The 21,438-nt window shown below is 41.8% G+C and overlaps 1 protein-coding gene across 1 annotated transcript in view; it reads left to right on the top strand.

Moving 5' to 3' along the window:
- The first annotated feature begins 4,505 nt into the window (after positions 1 to 4,505).
- Positions 4,506 to 21,438, top strand: part of KCNIP1 (potassium voltage-gated channel interacting protein 1) — a 265,634-nt gene continuing 248,701 nt past the window's right edge. Inside the window, exon 1 of the mRNA XM_048961114.1 lies at positions 4,506 to 4,589. The gene's annotated coding sequence lies outside the window, so the exon portion shown is untranslated. The remainder of the gene's footprint in view (positions 4,590 to 21,438) is intronic.

The following is a 21,438-nucleotide window of genomic DNA, read 5'->3' as shown; positions in this document are numbered from 1 at the left end:
GTCTACCTGGGATGTGGTGTGTATTCGTAGCCCTCACTTATCTGAGTGCAAGTGAGACTACAATGGGGGCATTCCTTCTATGCAAGCAGAATGTGTTTTATCCTGATGTCAAATGCAGTGAGTGAAGATGGTCATGAGATTTGTAACCTCCTATTGTAATGCTGGAGATTGCATTAGGAAGACCTTTACAGATGAGCAGAGAAAACTTCACTCATGTTGCTCTTAGCTCCTTTTATATCCTGTGGCACTGTGATTAGAAAGCAGTGACCAAAAAAAAGTAAACTAGTTTTAAGCCATGGTTCTGATTACCTACATCAGAGAACATGTTTGAACCAAAAGCAAACTTTAGGATGCTTTCCTAACCTTTGTGCTATTAGAATATGCTGGAATGTGTTACACCCTTCCAGTAGCCTAAAGGAGGGCTTTTGAGACCATAAAACAAGTACAGATGACTTTGAAAATGTCATAAATTGGCTATTTTTGATATCAAGTCAATGATCTGATCTCAGAATATGAATACTTTCCTCTTTCCAGGGCAGTGTATTTTCTTCCTTGTGGATTTGTGTGTGAAGTAGAAAAGCTCCGGCATGAACGAGAAATTAAGAGATGCTTGTCCATCACATCCTAAAAGTGAGTGGAATAGGAGGATGCATGTGGACTTGGGAGGCAAAACTACAAGAGCCCTGTGCAAAACTTTCCATTTAATTAAGAAAGATTTTCTACTTGGTCTTGGTGAATAAACCCACACCGAAGTTTGGCCTCCAAACTAAATTATCAGCCATTTGCACATGACTGTCAGCAGTTTGTTTTACGATAACTTATAAAATAGAGGATTTAAAGTTGAGCTTGCACTGGTCTGTTTTAGATGGAAATTGTGCTGAGCTTACAAACCTCAGCTTTTCATTAGTGAGCTCCATTAACAGTGCCATGCATGTTATTGGTAACTTCTGAAATGCCTTTCAGGATTTGGAAACCTTGATAAAATGCTATGACTCTAGGGCATAAACAGAGACAATGTTTAATCGTGGTTATCTCTCATTGTACTTGCTCAGCATTTCTGTGCTCCCCTTGAATTTCTTTGTTCTAAGCAAAATTATTTTATCACCCTCAGGTTCTTTCTCTCTGTTATTTTTCTTATTCAACTTCCAAGTTAATTTCAGACTAAAGGGCAGAAGCTGTTTCCTGAACTTTGAATGTGTGGGACTGGTTATGAAAAATTGCAGTGTTCCTGGGGGATGGTGTGTGGAATATGGGCACTCTGTGGTGGGCTTTGAACCAGCCCTCAAGTCAGTGGTTCTGTTTGTTTGTGTTTATGGGTAGTGATGTCTCTAATGATAACTGAATTGTTTCTAAATGTTAGTGTATAAGGCTGGGAGATAACTAAGGGTATAATTGCCAAAACCTCTTCGAAATCTCCACAAGTTGGCAGGTGTCTATTCTTGTAAACAGGCAAGGGACTTCTATCAGGGTTTTTGTAGGATCTGTAAAGTCGTTCTTGGATTTTTAAAGCCATGTTCAAGACATAAAAATGATCCGTAAAAGATTATAATAGAAACTAGGATAAAATGCCAGTTACGACGTAGAGCCACGTTGTGTGCTTGTGATTCACGTGTCGTTTGCCTGATGAGACCTCTTTGATACCCAAAATAAGAAAATGGAATCAGTTTCTCATGCCACCCTGCAGCTTTCTTTTGCAGGCCAAAAAGCAAATAGACCCAAAATTTAAAAAATCTGGATTCCAGCTGTCCTTCTTGGATTAATATTAGAGAGGCAAGATGGCACAGCGGTGAGAAGGCTTTCATGCCAAGACATTATGATGATGGAATATCCAGCTGCACCAACATATTGCCTCATTTGCCTGCGTTATGCTACCACAAGATGCATTGTAGCCCCTTCCAGTTTATGTCCTGTTTAGAGTAGGGCTGCTGAGACAATATTGAGTTCCCTCAGCAAGTGCTCTGAAGGAGGAGTGTTTTCTAATTTCTACTATTTTTCTTCTTGCATGTAATAAGACTCCTTCCAAGTGTTGGCAAGCAGACTTTGTAAGGTTGATTACTTCAGCTTTAGGTTCAGTGATATTAGGCTTATGTATATAAACAGAGGTGTATGCCCAACGTATTTGAGTAAAACCTGTGGTGTGCTTTGTGCTAAGTGTTCAGGCTTCCTGTAATCTTCTGCATTGCTTTTGGCACTGTGACCTTCTAGATGTCTCCAGATTCACGCTAAGCCTGTTGGACTTGTTTCTAAGGCTCAAGTCAATCTTCAGAGTCCTTCCAGCAGAGCTTTCCCACATTGCTTACCATCTCAGGAGTCGTGATTCTGCCTTTTGTTACTGCATTTCCTGTCGGTGTTGTGATTTATGGTCAGAGGCCTGTTTGTTTTTTTTCTCAATGTCTTCATGATCTTCAGAACTTAGTGATGAGAACTTAGTAATTAACTAAGAACTAAGTAGTGATTAGAACTTAGTGGCACTGCTAATGGCTTTGAACTGCTTTCATTTTGCTGCAGTTCTAAAGAGCAGTAGTTTGTGGTGTTTTTGTTTTTTATTTTATTGGGAAAGAGAGGTGAAAGAAAGAGTGACGCTGATTCCCTAGTGGGAGTAGCCAAAATGAATACAGACCAAATCTTGCAATGCTTCTCTTGTAAATAGCTTAAAAAGCAGTCTGAGTTTTCTGGCACTTGTTCTTTCTATGCAGCATCTTAGTAGGATGCTGAAATCACCAGAAACTGGCTTGAAAGGGACAGCATGAATTTTTGGTCGTGATATGTACTAATAAGGCCCTGAGAGATTTTGGAAGTACCTTCATTTATTGACAGTAGATACCAGCATGTGTAAGATGGTCTTATGCTTAACATAGTGGTTGGTCAAAAAACAAAACAAAAAAAAACCACAGTAACAAAGCAACCAACCAACATGTGGTTGAGTTCTAAGAGAGGTGATGCCTCTAAGGCAGGCATGAGATATTATGTCACACCCTCTGAGCCTGTCGATAAACTTACTGTCCTCAGTAAGTTTGCAGGTTAATGTGCTGTGATGCCTTTCTTTAGTACGAAATGTACTGAAACCCAAAGAGAATTAGTCTGCAGATTCCTAACCTGAGAAGTGAAGGATCGTTTCCATAATGGAATAAGCCAAATGTTGGTACTGTTTCATCCTCATCATCACCCAGGCTTCAGACAGGGGGAAGTGGTTTCTTTTACTGGTACCAACTTTTTTGGCCTCTTTTCCTCCTCCTGGGGCACATGCTACACTGAATTGAACGGCTGAGAAATGCTGATACATGAAAATTGAAATGGCTGAAGAATCTTTTTGATGCAAGTGTTTTTCTGCTGTGTTATTAAGGCCACTATCTGTTCTGCCTAGAAACAGTAAGACCAATGGAAGACAAATTGTGAGAAAAGAGTTCTATTAAGCAGGTAAGGAGAGGGTGATAAGAAGGATCAGAAGAAATGAGGAACAGTATGTAGTCATACTTCCTTATGCCTGTGACTGCTGTGGAGCGCAATAGTCATGACTGTGGGGATGTCATCTGGATAGGAAGATTAGTAACGGGAACCAAAATCTGTCATAAGACAATGTGGAAAGCTGACGTTTCCATAAGTACGTTCAGATCTTACCCCTCACTGAGCCTTGCTTATCTCCAAGCCCGTGAACAGCTTTTGGAAATGGATGCTTTTTGATTTTTACCCCGTATACAGCAAAGAAGTAGATTAGAGGCTGAAATGCTTAAAAACTTCTTTGTCATCCATCGCTCCATCTGCTTCAGAGCTTAGCACATGTACCTACCTGATCCTTGTCTGCTTCTGCTGTGCTGTAGAGCTAAGCTTTATAGGATGTATTTGTTCTGTCGTATTTATTAGGAACGAAGAAGATGGGCCACAGTGTGAGTTCAGGCATTGTATAGATTTGTGTAACCTTTAGAATTCGGCTTCTCTTGTGAAATGTTTCAATGGCTAGGCAAGCTGCCTGTTACATACTCTGGTGAAAAGTCCTTCCAGAAGTGCAGCCACTGTAATGGCTGGGTACAGACAGCTCCTGCCAGGTGCCATCAGTTGTAAAAGGGAAGCCAATTCTGAGTGTCACTTAAACCGTAATAAGTGTTTGTTCACAGCAACTGGAACTGGTCTGTTGTTCAGGTGTCTGCTAGTAGTAAATCCTAAATAACGTTTACACTGTTTATTTTAAGGTTCTATTTTATTTTTAAGGAAATAGTAAGGCTGCCTGTGGGAAGACACTTTTGAAGCCTATTTAGGACAGAGACCTGAGCTGTGCTGCATTCTGTGTATTTGTTTTTTGTGGGTTTTTTGTTTGTTTTTCTGAAGTGCAGATTGCAAAATCCTGCTCTCTTCCTGTAACTTTTTTTTTTTAGACTTACTGAATCAAATTCCTCCCTGAGAACCTATGACCTTAGTTTCAAACTTCTGTTTTTGTAGGCATGTCCTTGATTTGCAGGTTGAATTTCGCTGAGCCAAAGTGACTTTTTTTCATGGTAGAGCTGGAAATCAAAATACCAGGTTCACTGAGGGATGCTGACAGCACTTCTACTGGTGACTAAGGAGGGCAAATCCTAAGTGGCTTAAAAAGAAAGGTAGGATAAAGAAAACATACAGAGACTGACAGTTAAGCATAGGAAGATTAAGATACCTGCTGATATCTGGTATTTTGTATTTAGAGCAGCACAGAGCCTTTTGTATTTTGGGAATTAGGATATTTATGTGAGCATAGCCAAGTCTTCCTATAATGTATGTTGCACTGATGTGTGTGTCCCTCAAAAATGAGATAACATAAAGAAAAGAATAACCTAAGATACTCTTTCCCCTTTATTACCTGGGCCACTAAATGAAGACATGTCTCTAGGATTATAAATTACTTTCACAGTCACTTGACTTCATTATGGGCTCTTTGAAGCTGGTTGTCACCCCAGTTACCCCAGGCCCCAGGCCAATGTTTGCCTTGCTGTCTGGGATTAGCAGCTCTGGTCCTTTGCTGAAAGAAGAAATTTACCAGAGGTGAAGGATTCTGAGGACTTGCTAAGACAGCTTCCAGTGGAGATGATCAGAGTCCACAGTGTTTTATTTTTTGTTGAGAGGGCAGCATTCCTTCTTGCTTACTGACCTCAACTGCTGATATCAGAAGGGCTGCCCACGCAGGCTGGAGTCAGCAGAAGCTCTTCATCTGGTCACTGAGATGAGGGTTCTTGTTAAGAGCCAGTGGGATGGAGCAGGCACTGTGAAACAGCTTCACAGAACAGGGGAGGTTGTCTCATCGTCATGTTTTCAACCTATTTGTTGTGCATCAGTTATTAGCCTCAGTGCAGAGCATTGCTGCTGAATTGCAGCAGACAGGCATGTATAGAATTTTTATGTTCTCTGCCATTGCTCAGTTCAGATGTGAAGGAAAAAAGCACTTCTGAAGAAGTCCTTTACCTCAAACTGGTTTTAGAGGTCTTTGGTCCTTAAGTGCAAGATGGAGTCTGCAAAGATTGAGTCTGTAATCTGTTGTTATTAAATCATTTATGGTCATTAACTTATGTTAATTTGAGGAAGCTATCTTCAAATTTCAGCAATTTTCAGGAAATTGTGTGTGCCTTTTTATTATTAGGAAGATGAATTTGCCTGTCAGTTAAGGTCAGAAAGCTTTCCCGTGAAAATTGCATGTTTAATATTAATCAGTTATTTTATATTCCTGCAGCTGTTTTCTGTAAGAATATGCAGAGAGGACTTGGCATCGTTTCTGTTCGCATTGTTTTCTCCCTCTGCCCTCCCCTTTTCTTGTCTTTTTTTTTTGTCCATCCTCTTCTTAAGTCAGCAAACATTCCTTTGCACTGCTGGGGGTTGTGTTTTCCAGTATCACATCCTGCTCTAAGAGCACAGAGCCTCCTTCTGATGGATCCCGATGACATAAAAGCAGTTTCAGATGTGTAAGCATCTGCTGCACTTAGTAGATCTCACATTAGTTTATTCTATTTTATTCTTGTTTTCTGTGATACACTACTCATGTTTCCACGTGGGAGGTGTTCTGTTGTCACATTATTTTGAGACTGAGCCTCCCTAAGCAGGCTGCTCTGTGTAGCATTCATCTGAAGTTCTTATTTCTTTAATGCCTACAATTTGAGCTTGTATGTGACAGTTTTTATTCAGTATGGATATAACTGAGGAGCAAGTCATTCTGTGAAAACACCAGATCATTTCTGCACGGATGAGATGCAAAAATTGCCCTCTTGGTTCTTGGGCATCTTGCTCCTCCAGTCTCACTGGCCAGGCACTCTATGTAAACTCCATCAGAAAGAACAAAAACCTGCACGCTTTCTGCTACTCTGGATGTGGCTCACTGATGTCCTGAAACCCCATAATTTACCCCTAATTTACAGTTTTTAATATCTGGAACAAGTTTAGCCTCTGAGTGGAGCATGCAGCACCTCCTTCTATAATAGAGTTGTATAAAGTCATGTTTTGGCTTTTTTTTTTCCCTTGAGGTTGAGCGCTGTAGGACTTGGTTCACACAATTTTAATTGCTGTCATTTTAATCACCTGTTTTTCTCAAAAACAGCCATCATTTCCAACATTAGTCTAATTACACTGGCACTTTATTTCTAAGAATAGTTGATCTATTGAGGATCAGAAGAAGCAAAAATAGATCGCTTTGCACTGAGGTGTGTTTGACAGTATCTCTATGTATGGGAAAACACACCTCATTTTCTCCTGTCATTTTAAAGCAAGAGGAGAGAAAGTCTGGAAATGAGTTATTAGAAAGGAAGCATGATGATAAGATATCAGCAGGGATAAGGGAGTTCAGGAGGAGGAGCACGCTGTGTGGGCTGCGGCAGGGCAGGGAACCTGTGCTGACTGCACTGTGTTCAGGGGAAGTGCCGTGTTCCACGATGTTTCATTTGAGAAACCCAGCCTCTGCTTTAAAGAACTGAAGGTAATTAATAACGCTGAGTCTGTATCAAAGGAAAAAACACCTGTATGTCATCATCAGTAGAGAATGAGTATCTTTTCCAGCTGCACACAGATGATATTGGGAGGATTATGAGCTAACTTGAGAGTTCCTCAAGACTCTTTCAAAGCAAGGACAATCCTTCACAAATATAATAATATTTAAAAAGTTGTTTTTATTGCTACCTTTGCTAACATTAGCATCTTTTTATGCATTATGGATGTCCAGGTATGCTTCCATTGGATGTAGTTATTTTCTTATTCAGGTACTTCCAGCAGGAGCAATTTCAAATTCTGTATATGTGGAGGAACTTTAAGCAATGTTGCATTATGTGCTCTTATTAGAAGTGAAAGTAAGTTTATTATACATGTACCTTCATAACTCATAGACAGCAGCAGCATTGTTTTCATTGTTTTCACACTGTTTCTTGCTGAAGAAGACACAACTGCCTGTTTTATTAGCAAAATAATTATTTTTAGGATCTGGTTTTATTTTTTATACGGTTTTCCCTGTTGTTGCAGAAGAAAATTTAAATAGCTTATTTCTTTCTTAAAATTAACTAGATAAGAAAATCTAGATATGCTCTTGATACAATATATATATTTTATATTGACTGTGGTGAAATTTTTGTGCAGTTTTAGCCTTGTAATGCTGTTTGGGATTAGAAGCTCAGCATAGCACAAGAGACCAAGTAACCGTAAGTGGAAGATGTATTCCTCAATGTGTGAGGCCTAGCATTGTGGTACTTTGGTTGGCAGGAATGACGGTGGCAGTCATGGCAGCCTTGGCACCACCCAGGTGTGTAAGCTTCGTCTGAGCATCCTTGTGGTGATGGAACCAGAGCTGCTTCTGCACCAGCGGAGTAAAAGAGGCAAATCATGAGTGGTCTGTTGTGTGAGTTCAGTTAGATGTGAAATCGGAATAGGTGCAATATACAGCAACTGAATGTCCAAAAAATCCATGCTGCTGCTTTACACCCTGTCTAGTGGCAATCTAGCTCTGTTCAGCAGCCCTGGATTTCTTGGTAGCGGGGTTAATCCCTGTGGAAAGAAAAAGGAATATTACCCCATGTTCACCTGGCATTAAGACTCTTCAACAAAAAGTCTAAGATGATCAGGGGGCTGGAGCACCTCCCCTATGAGGACAGGCTGAGGGAGTTGGGCTTGTTCAGCCTGGAGAAGAGAAGGCTGCGGGGTGACCTCATTGCAGCCTATCAATACCTGAAGGGAACCTACACCCAGGAGGGGAGTAAACTCTTCAAAAGGGCTGACAACAGCAGGACTAGGGGAAATGGTTTTAAGTTGAAGGAGGGAAGATTTAGGTTGGATGTTAGGGGGAAGTTCTTTACTAGGAGAGTGGTTAGGCCCTGGAACGGGCTGCCCAGGGAGGTTGTGGATGCCCCGTCCTTGGACGTGTTTAAGGCCAGGCTGGACGGGGTCCTGGGCAACCTGATCTGAATGTGTATGTTTGGTAGCCCTGCTAGGCAGGGGGGTTGGAACTACATGATCCTTGGGGTCCCTTCCAACCCGGGTGATTCTGTGATTCTGTGAAAGTATTGCTCTGGGAATAATGTGCATGTGTTGGAACTGTGTAGGTGATAAGGGACAAACTAGACCAGTGTCTATCTACTATCAGTTTTCTCCTCAGCACGTCTAGCAACAGCTCCACAGCTTCATCTTCATGAAATTACTGTTGGCAAAATGTGTTGAAAAGCCACTCTGAACACATAGAGGTGCTGCAAGGCATGAACTGAAGTTACAGGTCCTCCTCTGCAATTCAGAAACTTCAGCACAGGTCGATAGGAACGTTTGCTGTAGACTGGGGGAGGAGCTGGAACAAAAATCAGAGCATTTCAGCTCGCCTGCCTTAATGAAGAACGCATTGCTCTGAAGCTCTGACGTACATAATTGTTGAGCAGAAAGCTTCATAAATATTCTCATAAATATTTACTCGGTTGTCACTTAATTTTAATCATCTTGGTGTGTACCATTATGTTTAAGCTTCTTTTTAAAAAAAAGTCTGTTCTCTGAAAATGAATCATTCACATTTTGGTATTACATCAGCCTGGTCTAGGCTAAATTCATTTACATGTCTGTGTTCAGTGGCCTTAAAACATTTTGTTTCTGCTCAAAAATAGATGCAGTAATAGATGGGCTGATGAATAAAAGATATTTTGAATTAAAGTTGGAGAGGATGAATGGAATCCTGATTGTGACCAACTTGCATTATTATTTTTTTTCTGTGTAAGACTAAATCACTGTTTTTATTTTGAGTAGTTTGGGCAAATTCTTGACATGATGGCATAGTACTGCACATGGCAACTGGTAAGTAAACTAAGCCTGAGCAGGAGGGAAAATTTAAGGAGCTAGGAAGTGTTGCTGCTTGGATTCAAGAAAGTGCAAACAAATAGGAAAACAAGCTTTGAAATATAGGGCTCAGACTGTGCTGTTTTTTACCTATCCTGAATGTCTATTGGCTGGTCTCAAAGCTTATAGAGCATTCTCCTCCATAAATTGACTTCATACTTAATGTTAAACTAAGTAGTTGTTGAATAGCAAATATAATTGAAGGTGCAATTTTGCATGCATTATAAGTTGTGAAGAAAAGCCTGCAAATGGGGAGGATGGTGACAGTGACTTCTGTGGCTTTGCTTTATAGAGATGTATTTAGCCACTGACTGTTTCTTTACCAGATAGTGAAAGCATTTTAATAAAAACAAACAAACTTGTGTCTGCTCTTACACTTTTCAGTAACTTGGCTTTAGCAGACATTAAAACATTGAATAGTAACTTAAAACAGTAATTCTCAAATGATATTAGAAAGAAAGGGACATCTGCATTTTTGTGTTACAGAAATGAGCCAGGTTAGAGCTCAGCTGTTGTCTTATGTCAGCACCATAAGACAAGACATTGTTTGCAGACGTTGACTTTGTTTGCTTCTTTACACTTTGCTTTGTGTTTCCTTTACACTTTGTTTGCTTCTTTCTGTCTGCTCATACCTAAGGCATGTGGAGATGATCTTTGTTTTGCATTTAAAATATTATTCTTTGGACAAAGCCACATACCTTTGCGTGTAGCAGTATACCTGTATTATTAGCAAGTAGATGGATGCCTCTAAGCAGAAATATCTGAAGGGGATCACTTAATGCATTTAACTTCATTTTTTAGCCTTCTAGCTATTTTTTGCTTAATTACTTTGGATTGTTGTGTATAACTGCATTTATTTGTAGCAAAAGTAGTAAAAAGAGCATGGCAGGTGTCCCAGCCAACAGTATTAGTGCAGGAGATGCTGTTATCTGGGCTTTAGTGACCGTATGGTCCCGAAGGAGTCAGCATAGCCTTCACTGAGGTCCCACCTCCAGCTGTCCCCCAGCCCCTGTTCCTGAAGAGCTTATTTATGCAAAGTCTGTGTAGTAGATTTAAGAGAATTAACCTGTTTGTCAGAAAGCAATAAAAGGAGTTGGGGATTAATTAATAGATGAGTAGATTTATCTGTCCGAATGACAACTGTAAGTGAGGAAATGATCAGCAACGAAAACAGGTGTTTGCAATGTGCCAGCAGGCCTGTTCAGGTTGTAATTTAGATGCTGCTCATCAGATTCACGCTCGTCTGTTGTCCTTGAAAGGCTGCTGTAGGAGCAGCATGCCCTGGTGCAGCAGATACAGTCTCGCAGGAGATGGCTGCTTCAGCAGGGAGGCCCAGCCCAGCTGTGTGCCAAGCAGCATACTGGAGCAGTCTCTCATGCCTGGCATTGAATTGAGCAAAGCAGAGCATAGCCTTCAAGGTGGACTGTCTGAGCAATCAGCATACTCTGGACCAATACTTTTGATAGTTGCTCTGTGCAACTTTGTGCTGAGCACTTTGCTTCATCTTCCTCACCTTGTGACACCTACGCCAGTGAGCAGGTGATTCACATAACTTGTATTTCCAGAGCTGGATTGGTGCTGCTGCAGAGTGGAAGGGCCAAGAGCAGTGAGGTGCAGCTCCAACAAAAACAGTGACACTCAGGCTGACCCACCATGGATGTGTTGAGTTTGCAGTGCTGTTCACAGAAGCATTTGCTATGAGGAAGCATTTCTTGACAGGAGCAATTTAGTTGGAGAACCCAGCAGGATGCTGACTCTTGAAATGTGCTGAGGAACCTGTGAGGCACCCAGTTCTGTGCTACCTGTTCTTGTTTCTCACTGCCCTTGCCAAACACATTATCCACTTTGAGGACACCATTTATTGCATCACACATACATACATGTTTTTTCTGAACATCACAAAGGAAATGTAGGGTTTGGGAGCTTCAGTGACTCTGACCTTTTATTTTTATTTCCTTCCTTTCTTTCAGTGAATTCTACTTCTGTGAAAAATTTATTAGGGAAGAATTTGGCTAGGTGTGTTTTAATGTCATCTAGTTCCTGGTAGATCTGGGCTCATTAGGATCTGAGATTTGTGCTGTGTGTAAACCCCTCCTATTTCCAAGTCACTGTGTGTGATGAGCAATAGTGAGAGGTGTGTGAATGTAGGGCTGGATGTCTGAGACTGCAGGAAGGAGGTTACAAGCAGGTTGCTCTCTGGAAATATAATACAGGCTATGTGGTGGATGCTTTCACCTGCAGAATGGGTAGCAGCTTTCCTAAACTGCCTCGGTATGTCATTTGCTTATGAATGAAGTATTTTAGTTGCAGTTGGATAGAAGGGATGAGTTCCATGGAGGTGTTAGATGCTGTATCCAGGTCCACACTGTGCCTCAGTACAAAAGGGTTAAATTCACCACATGCTCTCCTATTCTCTAGGCAGCAGTCCATTTCCTTCAAATGAAGGTCTGTGGTTTCTAAAGAACTTTTCATTGAGAGCTGTGGAAATCACAGAAACTGTCACTACCTTTTCTTTTTTCCCCTGCATTATATCAGCTTTAGTCTGTGAAAGAAGTACTTTATAAGTTTGTAGTTTTCTCCCCAGGACAAACATCTTGGGCTGCAATGTGTTCATGGTGGGGAAAAAGCACTTGTAACCTTTGAATGGATTCAACCACTTGGTGTTAATTTTAGTTAATTTTGATAGCACTGATGAAAATGTTATCTCTAGTTACTGCTTCAGGGTGAGATTCCATGTTTTATTAAAGCATTTTGCTTCCTAAATATTTAGCTACCATGTCAGTCAGCATCCTTTTACTGTTAGAAACATTCCTTGGTGTGTTTTGTGAATCTGCACTGCCATAGTTATAAAACATCTTACAAAGCAATTGTCTTCAATAGTAAAAGTCATCTTAAATATTTAAAAAATGGAGCTAATGTGGCTAAACTTGCCAAAGTCAGGGATATATATTTGATATACCGGTATAGAATAACGTAGCATTGAAGATTCAGGTTTGTGGTCCTTGCTTGAAATGTTCATGTAAATATTTGTGTACCTGATGGTCTGGAGAGCTTCACCAGCCGTGTGTAAATCAGGGCTGTGAGCAAGGAGCTGCTTCCAGGCAGGAGTTCCATTAAAGTTCCAAGTGCTGCTTGGAGCCCTGCGGGGTGAGGAAGCCCTGTGTTGTGCTGCTGACTTGCTCCAGCAAGTGCACTGAGTCTTGTATTGTGCCTGAAGCAGTCACAGGACCCTCAGGTTTTACTTTAGGTAATTAACTCTCCTCTCGGCTGCCATGTACAGCACACGTGTGCCATACATACTGCTCATACATGGCTTTAGTTGCCTCACTGTGACTGAAGATTAAATATTGAATGTTTGCTGTTTCCAGAAAAGGGAAGAAAAAAAAAAAAGGCAACAGATGGGAGAGTGATAACATTATTGCATTTAGTAAAGGAGCTGAAATGCAGAGAATGCATGATTTCCCAGCAGCAGGTTTGCATATTGAGTACAGACCGCATGCCTGGCTTATCTCACTTGGAGCATCATTTCTAACAGTTGGAAGTTCTGCACAGTTAAACCTTGTAGGAAAACCATTGGCTTCCAGGTTGAAAAAGAGGGAAGAGACTATACACTTATACAGAGCTACTAGGTACTTTTCAATGCACATCAATTTAAACAATCTTGCCAAACCAATCTAAGTGTATGTTTGAGAAAATTTTTTGACTCAAAGTAAATCTCTCTACAGTTATATAAGAGAAAGTTAGTTCAAAAAGATAAATCGTATTTTCAAAAGGTTTGATATTGTATCTTTTAAAACCTGCTTATATGTGCCAGAAATCAGGGAGTTTGCACTTTGTTAACTATTTTGGTGCTACCAAATCTATGCTTTAAGTAAGAGAGGTGATTGTTGAGTATGAGACTCCTGAGAAGTCTGCAACTTGAAGTCAAAATCCTGCTTTCTGCCTGAAAAAGAAATGTCTGGTTGTTGCACGTGGGGGTGCTGGAGGTTTATATGGAAGGAACTCTTAGGCTCCAAAGTGCCCAGCCAATCTTTGTTCTCCCAGGTTGGAAGAGAATACTTTTCCTAGATATTGTCTTCCTTCCTCTAGGGGTTGTTGGGCTTTTTAGTACTGGGGCTCAGCATTAACCCATTAAGTTGAAGCATCCTGTTATATCCCTGTCTTTGGTCAGGGAACTGATGAGGCAGCAGAAACGTGGGGAGAAAAAATGATAACAAACCATAAATTCATACCTGTTTTGTGTTCAAGAGATGCATTTTATTTATTCATTTAAATCAGACAGAAACTGGCTGTTGAATAAAGCAGGGCTGCCTGCAGACAAATCATAAAGTCTGGGTGTGTATGGGAGGTGTCAGTCACCTTCATCAAGCAATTTTTCACGCCTTTTGTTCTTCAGGCAATATTTATTTTACTGCAGATTTTGAAGATATGGCGTTATCACAAATAAAGTCATGCTTAAATATTTCAGGTGTAACAGTTCTGTATGTAGTTTAATTTCACGCACTAACACTTTTTCCTTAGAGACTGTCTCGAGTTTTCAGAATCCCTAAACCTGCAGGACCTCTTACTTCACTGTTATATAGCTGTTATGCTATAAAGGAAACATAAATGCCATGACAAAGCCATTCTTGAAAGTAGGGTTCGCAGTTTCAATAGCCTGATTGTATTTCTATGCCTATTTGTAGAATAAATAAGAAAAGAAAATGCAAATAACCTTTATTTATATTTGTGTGTGTATTGGAGAAAATTGGAAATAATTTAGTTATTAATTTAGGGTGAGAAGAAGATCTGCCCTTCTAGCATGTGTACTGGGTGGTTTTAGTCTCTGCAGGGCTGGGCTGTGTCTGGGACCTTTGTAACGAGACCTGGGGCTTGGCCAGTCTTTGCATTGCCTTTGGCTGCTGCTAGCTACATGCTTCAAGTATTTCTGAATAGAAGGGAGTAAAGAACAGTCGGTTCATTGGTGATGAGGAAATTTATACTCTGTAACATTCTTCAGTGTTTCTTGTTTTCTGATGTGGAAAGTTTCTTTTATTCACTGAAGTGTGCACCTCCAGCTGCTGACAGCTCTTTATCTTTGTTAAGTCCCGATTACATTTTTGTTCCATTTTGATTCCATTTTTGGATTACATCAGGTCACTTTGGTAAAAAATGGGAGCTATTTAAAATCTTAATATTGATTGCATGTAGAAATTAAATTGACTGTAGTTCCTAAAGTATTCCCCAAGGACACAGAGTACCGCAAATAGCCAAGGTTCAGCAAGCGAGCGTTGGAACAGTTCTTGCTATGTGAAGGGGTTTGGAAAGGAATATAAATTGTGGCTATGGTCATGCTCTAAAGTTAAAAGATAGTGAGAAAGCTTATTGATAGGTTAATTTCCATTGGAAATATTGGAAATAAAACTCTGGAACACAATCAGCATTACTGAGAGCATCTGGAATCAGATCTCATAATTTTATTCTTTTTTAGGTTCTTGTGCAACTGCACTGCATTAGATCACAACCTTAGTGATGCCTGTTGATTTGATTTTTTTTCCATTTCTGTCTCTGGTGCTGCCTTTCCAGCTGCAGACAGGATTGGGGGGGTCAATAGGGTATGCAGAAACCAAAGTCATGAAGGCAGATCAGTATGCTGATGTGCTCCTGAGGGATTCCAGGGATGAGAATTCTGAGATGACTTTGCCTTTGAATGGTCCTTTTATAAACTCAATCACAGCTAAAGCATCTCTGTGAAAAACTGTGGTTTGAACAAATGATTTTCTGCTTTTGTGTTTTGAGCCACTGAAGCTGGGGAAGGAGAATGACTACAAAGGTGGTAAAGGAAAGATGAAACTTTGAAGAATCACAGAATCACAGAATCACCCGCGTTGGAAGGGACCCCAAGGATCATGTAGTTCCAACCCCCCTGCCTAGCAGGGCCACCAAACATACATATTCAGATCAGGTTGCCCAGGACCCCGTCCAACCTGGCCTTAAACACGTCCAAGGACGGGGCATCCACAACCTCCCTGGGCAGCCCGTTCCAGGGCCTAACCACTCTCCTAGTAAAGAACTTCCCCCTAACATCCAACCTAAATCTTCCCTCCTTCAACTTAAAACCATTTCCCCTAGTCCTGCTGTTGTCAGCCCTTTTGAAGAGTTTACTCCCCTCCTGGGTGTAGGTTCCCTTCAGGTATTGATAGGCTGCAATGAGGTCACCCCGCAGCCTTCTCTTCTCCAGGCTGAACAAGCCCAACTCCCTCAGCCTGTCCTCATAGGGGAGGTGCTCCAGCCCCCTGATCATCTTAGTTGCCCTCCTCTGGACCCTTTCCAAAATCTCAATGTCTTTCTTGTACTGAGGGCTCCACACCTGGACACAGGACTCCAGATGGGGCCTCACAAGAGCCGAGTAGAGAGGGACAATCACCTCCCTGTCCCTGCTGGCCACCCCTCTCCTGATGGAGCCCAGGATCCCATTTGCCTTTCGAGCTGCCAGAGCGCACTGCTGGCTCATATTCAGTCTCTCATCCATCAGGACCCCCAGGTCCTTCTCTGCCGAGCTGCTCTCAAGGACCACTCCTCCCAGCCTGTACAGGTGCCTGGGGTTCTTCCGGCCCAAATGCAAAACCTTGCACTTTGCCGTGTTGAACCTCATCAGGTTCACCTGAGCCCAGCCCTCCAGCCTGTCGAGGTCCCTCTGAATGTCATCCCTTCCTTCCACCGTATCAACCGCACCACTCAGCTTGGTGTCGTCAGCAAACTTGCTGAGGGTGCACTCAATTCCCTCATCGATGTCATTAATAAAGATGTTAAAGAGCACCGGTCCCAAGACAGACCCTTGGGGGACACCACTTGTTACCGGCCTCCACCTGGACATAGAACCATTGACCACCACCCTCTGTCTGCGGCCTTTCAACCAATTGCTTATCCATCGGGTCGTCCACCCATCAAATCCACTTCCCTCCAATTTGGAGATGAGGATGTGGTGGGGGACCATGTCAAAGGCCTTGCTCAGGTCCAGGTAAATGACATCGGTAGAAAGAAATCTGTAACAAATTAAATATTCTTTTCACATTGGGTGGCTTCATGCAGAAATAGTTCAGAGGAGATCAATGAGGATAACAAATTATGGTGTGTGTATGTGGAGTGTTAACTGCTTGGAAATAAAGCAGATCCTGGGATTGCTGATTACTGCCCAAGTAGTTCAGCTGTGCAGTGTAGTCCATTAACCTTCTATGGCCATTGGACAGATTCTTGCTTCTGAGTTTATTTTCAGCTTAGTTCCTTTACTTCCTCCCCACCCTGCACACACAATTGTGTCCGTGCAGCCATGCATGCCAAGGTGTGAGAAATGGTTACGAGGCAAATGTTTAAGAGGAACAAGTGGTGTAGGGAGTGAAATAAGTGTCCTTTTACTTTCCTGAGTGTCAGTCACAGAAAATAGAATAGAAAGTTGTCCACATATCACCCTCACGGCTGCTCCCCATGGGCAGCTTCACTTTGATACCCTTTTCTTGGTGGCAAGAAAAGGACAGCAGTACCTGAAAAAAGGCCTGAAACTGGGTTCCTGGAAGAATGAATGTCAGTTCATTGTTTCTGCAAAGACCTGGTATTCTGTGAGGTCCTGTTGGTTTTCTAATCCTCACCAGCAACCTACAACGTTCCCTCTGCCAATTACCTACTTCTTCCAATTCTCAACAGTTTTAGACCTGATGTTTTTGTGCATAGCAGTGGCCTGTATAAACAAATATCCTTCCTCAAGCAGCACTGAGCTCAGCATGTAGAAATGCTTTGGATTTTTCTGAACATCAGAGGTGTCCTGACTGCCTCCCACATCTGCTGCTGCAGATTCCAGACAGCATTTTGGTGCATAAGTGGTTCCAAGACATAAAAATACCTGAGGTTCATGTCTGAAAGGATACATAACATGCATCTCTTCATTATGGTAAAAATTAAGTATGGGGGAATGTAGATCATTGTTAGCAATCAGCTGTGCATGTTGCTCTAGGGCCAGTGGACATTCAGCTTCTAATTGCAGCTTGTTTTGTTATTCAGCTCAATTGTTTCCACTGTTTTCAATAAAGTAAGCCCGCTGAAAGCAAATTCTATTCTCATTAGGACTAATTAATAGTTGCCTTTTCCAAAGAGATTTATATTAGGCTTCGCACAGAGCAATAAACTGCAGCATTGTTCAGCTGCAGACCTCATGTTAAACTATGAGCCAGATGTTACATAGAATTGGTTCTGCACACTCCAGCACTTCCTTCGTGTTCTTCCATTGTTACTTTTATTCCTTTTTTTCCGACTAACAGAATTGTCAGGTCTAGCAGATGGGATCCTGCTGCCCTGGAGATCAGGGAGTAGGAGCTGAAAAATTAGTTTGGGACTTGAAAAGGCAGAGCTGCAGCCCCTCCTGCCCAGCTCCTTCGTGGTGCCTTGGGGAATCTCCTCGCTGTTCCTTGGGCCCCTGAGGCTGCAGGTCCTCTGTGTGTTACTACTGATTGTAGAGTTTGAGCTCTGAGAGCAGTGGGAGGTGTTAAATGCGTGTAAAACTCTTCTCTGGTTTAAACTATTGGTTTGTCTTCATTTAGAGCATTTCTTGCTTGTGGTTCCGCTTTATCTCAGATCAAATCAAACCTAATCATGTTTACCCTGTAGGACAGGTAGGAGTTTCTTGCTGTTTACACTGAACCACTTAAACTGTTAAACTGTTGCTGTGAAGTGCTGACAGTGAACTTGGCACGCTGGTAGTCATGGGGCAGGATGCAGTACTTCTCTGAGGGAGCTGGAATTTGTCCTGCATTGTCAAACTCACAAATCATGTCCAAATAAGAGAAATCACAGCAATAAGAAACAGCTTCCTGTGTCCTTTCTGCCTATCAGAGCTGATGCTGAGGTGCTCCCTCTTCCCCTGTCTTACCTCAGTAACACCTGCATCTGGTCTTTGGAAAGCTGTGAGGCTGCAGGAGTGAGCCTGGGCTCATGGCTCTGTGGTGTGCAGGGCTGGGCACTTTCACCCTGCTCACATCTCAGTTATGTTCTGCACCTCTGTCGTGAGCAAGATAAGAAGCGGCTTCTGGTTCCTGGGGCTTTATTGCCTCTGAATTCCTGACAGAAGAGTTGATCTTTATGTTCAAGAGAAAACAGTTTGTAAGGTGAATGGCTCGCAAGGAAAGTACAGAGAAAACTACAGGCAGTTGAAGAGGGGGAGGCAAGTCAAGCTTTTTCTTTTCAATCAGGGATTTTCTCCAACTGGAGAGTCTCTTCTGAGCATTGCTGAGGTAAAATTAGGTGCAATTTCCATCCTCCTGGAGTCCCATTATCTATTTCTGATGAATGTATGACCCTGAATGACAGAAAGAGGATACTGCACCTAAACTTGCAGGTTACCCAAATTTCTGAATTGTCCTGGAGGAGCAGTGCTTAAGTAAACACAATAGTTACTGCCATGGTTGCTCACTGGGATGATTTTGGGATGCGTTTTCTGGTTTGGGTCCCAACTCTGCGATGATTTTGGAGATGTCACAAGCAGGGCTGTGAAGGGCTTTTGGTTTCACAGCTGTGTACCAGTGTTGGCAAATGAAGAATCATTTTAGGCTGAAATAAACATGTAATTATTTTTTTTAATTTTGCTTGCCAGAGATAATGCTGGAAAATGTTCCTTTTAAATGAAGAAATCTCCCTTTGTTTCTGAACAAAGAGTTTTACTGTGGACACCCATAGAATAAATGACAGAAATAATAGGAAGCATTTGGAAAGGGTTGATACTCAATATTGCAGGAATTTAACAACACGTATTTAGGGTGAGGAGATCCATGTGCAGGGAGATACACTTTTGGGTATATCCAAACTCTACTTCTATCGAACTTCTACAAACTGTCTACTCCTACTTCCTAGAAGAGCCAAAAGTCAAAGTTTTTCAGACAGGGAGTTGGTAGGCTGCATTCTTTGTGCATCCTTACTCACTAAACATGCTTTTATGTGAAGAACTAAGCCTGTGTAGGGGCAGACTGGGATCCAGGAGTCCCTTTTCCTGGGTTGGTGCCATGAATGCCTTTACTTAGGTAAAATGGAGCAGACTAAAAAGCAAAGCTCCGCGAGCTACTTGACCACATCTCTAAGCTGCTCCTCATGGTCAGTGGGGCTGTTCCAGCTAAATTTTGTATTGAATTTGAACTAAATTTGTTATTGGCTTTGCTGAAGTTATGTTTCTGTGCTGAAGCTAATGGTTACAGGAAAAAGTTTCTTAGATGTGACTTATGTGACCAAGTGATTCTTGCTATAGAAACATGAGAAGTGTCGTTTCAACTATAGTGTCTTTTCTGGGAAACAAATTTCTTGTTATCTGTACTGGTAAGAAAAAAGAAAGGGTCAGCAAACCAGTACATTTGGAACCTGTACTCTCAAAAAGAAGTTACAACACTATAATATGGAAAAATAAGCAGTTATTTTTAAGATGGTAAGTAAAACTTACCAAGCGTGTCCCTGTTAGTATATTCTGTCTGCAGGCTGCTTCCCACAGCAGCCAGAAACTAGGCAGAGCCATCAGCCACCCTGCTCTGCGCTATCTTTGTGCACTGTGTAGAATTTCACTTGGATTTAGTTTCTTTTTTTGCCTTGTTTTAAATACTCTTGTCAGGAGAACGTGAAAAACAATGTTATGAACAGTAAAAAAAAAGCCCATACCAGCTGGTGTCTGAATTGTGGCTGCTCTTCTAGCACAATATTTAAATGTTGCTAGCCTTGAGGAGAGCAGCAAACTGGCAGACAAGTGGCACACTGGTGTAAGTGAGCTGTGTGAGGGTGCCCCAGCCTGCAGGGCAGGTAGGGCAGGTGTTTTGCTTTGATTTAGTACAGTGTTTAACTCCTAGGTGCCATTATCCATAGTTCTCCCCAAGGAGTATTTCCCATGCACTTGGGGACTTCTCTATCAAATTCAGTTGAAACTTGCCAGCAATGGGATGAGGGGAGTGCTTGAGCCTTATGCTAAGGCACTTAGAAACTTGGTCCAGGAAGACAGCAAAGGCTTGCTACGCTTTCCAAGCAACTGTAAGTATAGTTTACAGCAAATTTAAGTTATGCTCACTTTTAAACACTTAGCAGCCATGTTATTGCTGGCTTTCCCTCATATTTTCACAAGGAATGCTGTAAAACAGAAATAAAGCAGGACAGCTGTGCAGGGGCTGCTGCTCAATACTTGGTTCTTCACCTTCACTGCTCCATCAGTGAAGCCACAGCAGGAGCTCATTGTGCTTAGCCTTGTGCAGCACTCTTTGCAGTATGCCTTACTTACCCAGTGCCAAAAGGAGGGAAGCCCAGCACAGAGCTTAAGGAAGGTCATGTATTTCGTGCAGCAGCATGGCCTCAACTCCCAAGTACTGTCTGCTCTGGAGACTGGCAGCAGTGCTTCATACTATCAGTTTGGCTGGGTGACATCTCCCTCAGCACCGACCTTGATTTCTGCTGACAATCTGTGTTTTTAGCCAGCAAGTCCCACCCTCCAGAGAGGAGATTCTTTAATAGTGATCTATAGGCTTTAGTAGAGATCAGGTCAGTGGGGTCTGTTCTATAGGGATTTTTTCAAAACTCACTGACACTGTTCCTCAGGAATTGTACCTTATTATAACAAGTTTACCTGGGACTTCTCCTCTTTTTGCTTGGAATAAAGCCAGCTCCTAAATCAGCAGCCTTATCATTTAAACCAGCACACGGTCTCTGTATTAAAACACAGAAAAAGCATGACGTACATTTATACTCTTAATTATAAATGATAATGAAGAAATACAAGCAACCGAGTAGCATATTCTCTTAGAATGTTTATCAGTATGTTGTATCACTTCGAGATCAACACGTTTTGAGCTAATGAAAAGTATTCACTCCCTTTCTTATGGAAAATATTGGCAAGGTACCACGTGGTTGGTATCCTCCCAGCACACATGCAGTGCAGGAGCTCACAGGTTTACCTTCTGCAATTGCTTTCCTGATAGCCCCTCTGGAGAGGGATGCAGCTCTGGGGACAGGGACATGGAAGAGTCAGGACGTTATTAGCAATCTTGTGGAAACAATTTTCATGTTTGTAAAATAACTACGCCTTTCAACAGATATCTCTAAGCATGTAGTGATTACTTCTATTTACCCCCACCCCTTAGATGG

This window comes from Lagopus muta, chromosome 14 (genome assembly GCF_023343835.1).
Source record: "Lagopus muta isolate bLagMut1 chromosome 14, bLagMut1 primary, whole genome shotgun sequence".
Classification (NCBI taxonomy): Eukaryota; Metazoa; Chordata; class Aves; order Galliformes; family Phasianidae; genus Lagopus; species Lagopus muta.
This window is presented reverse-complemented; position numbering and strand designations above follow the sequence as displayed.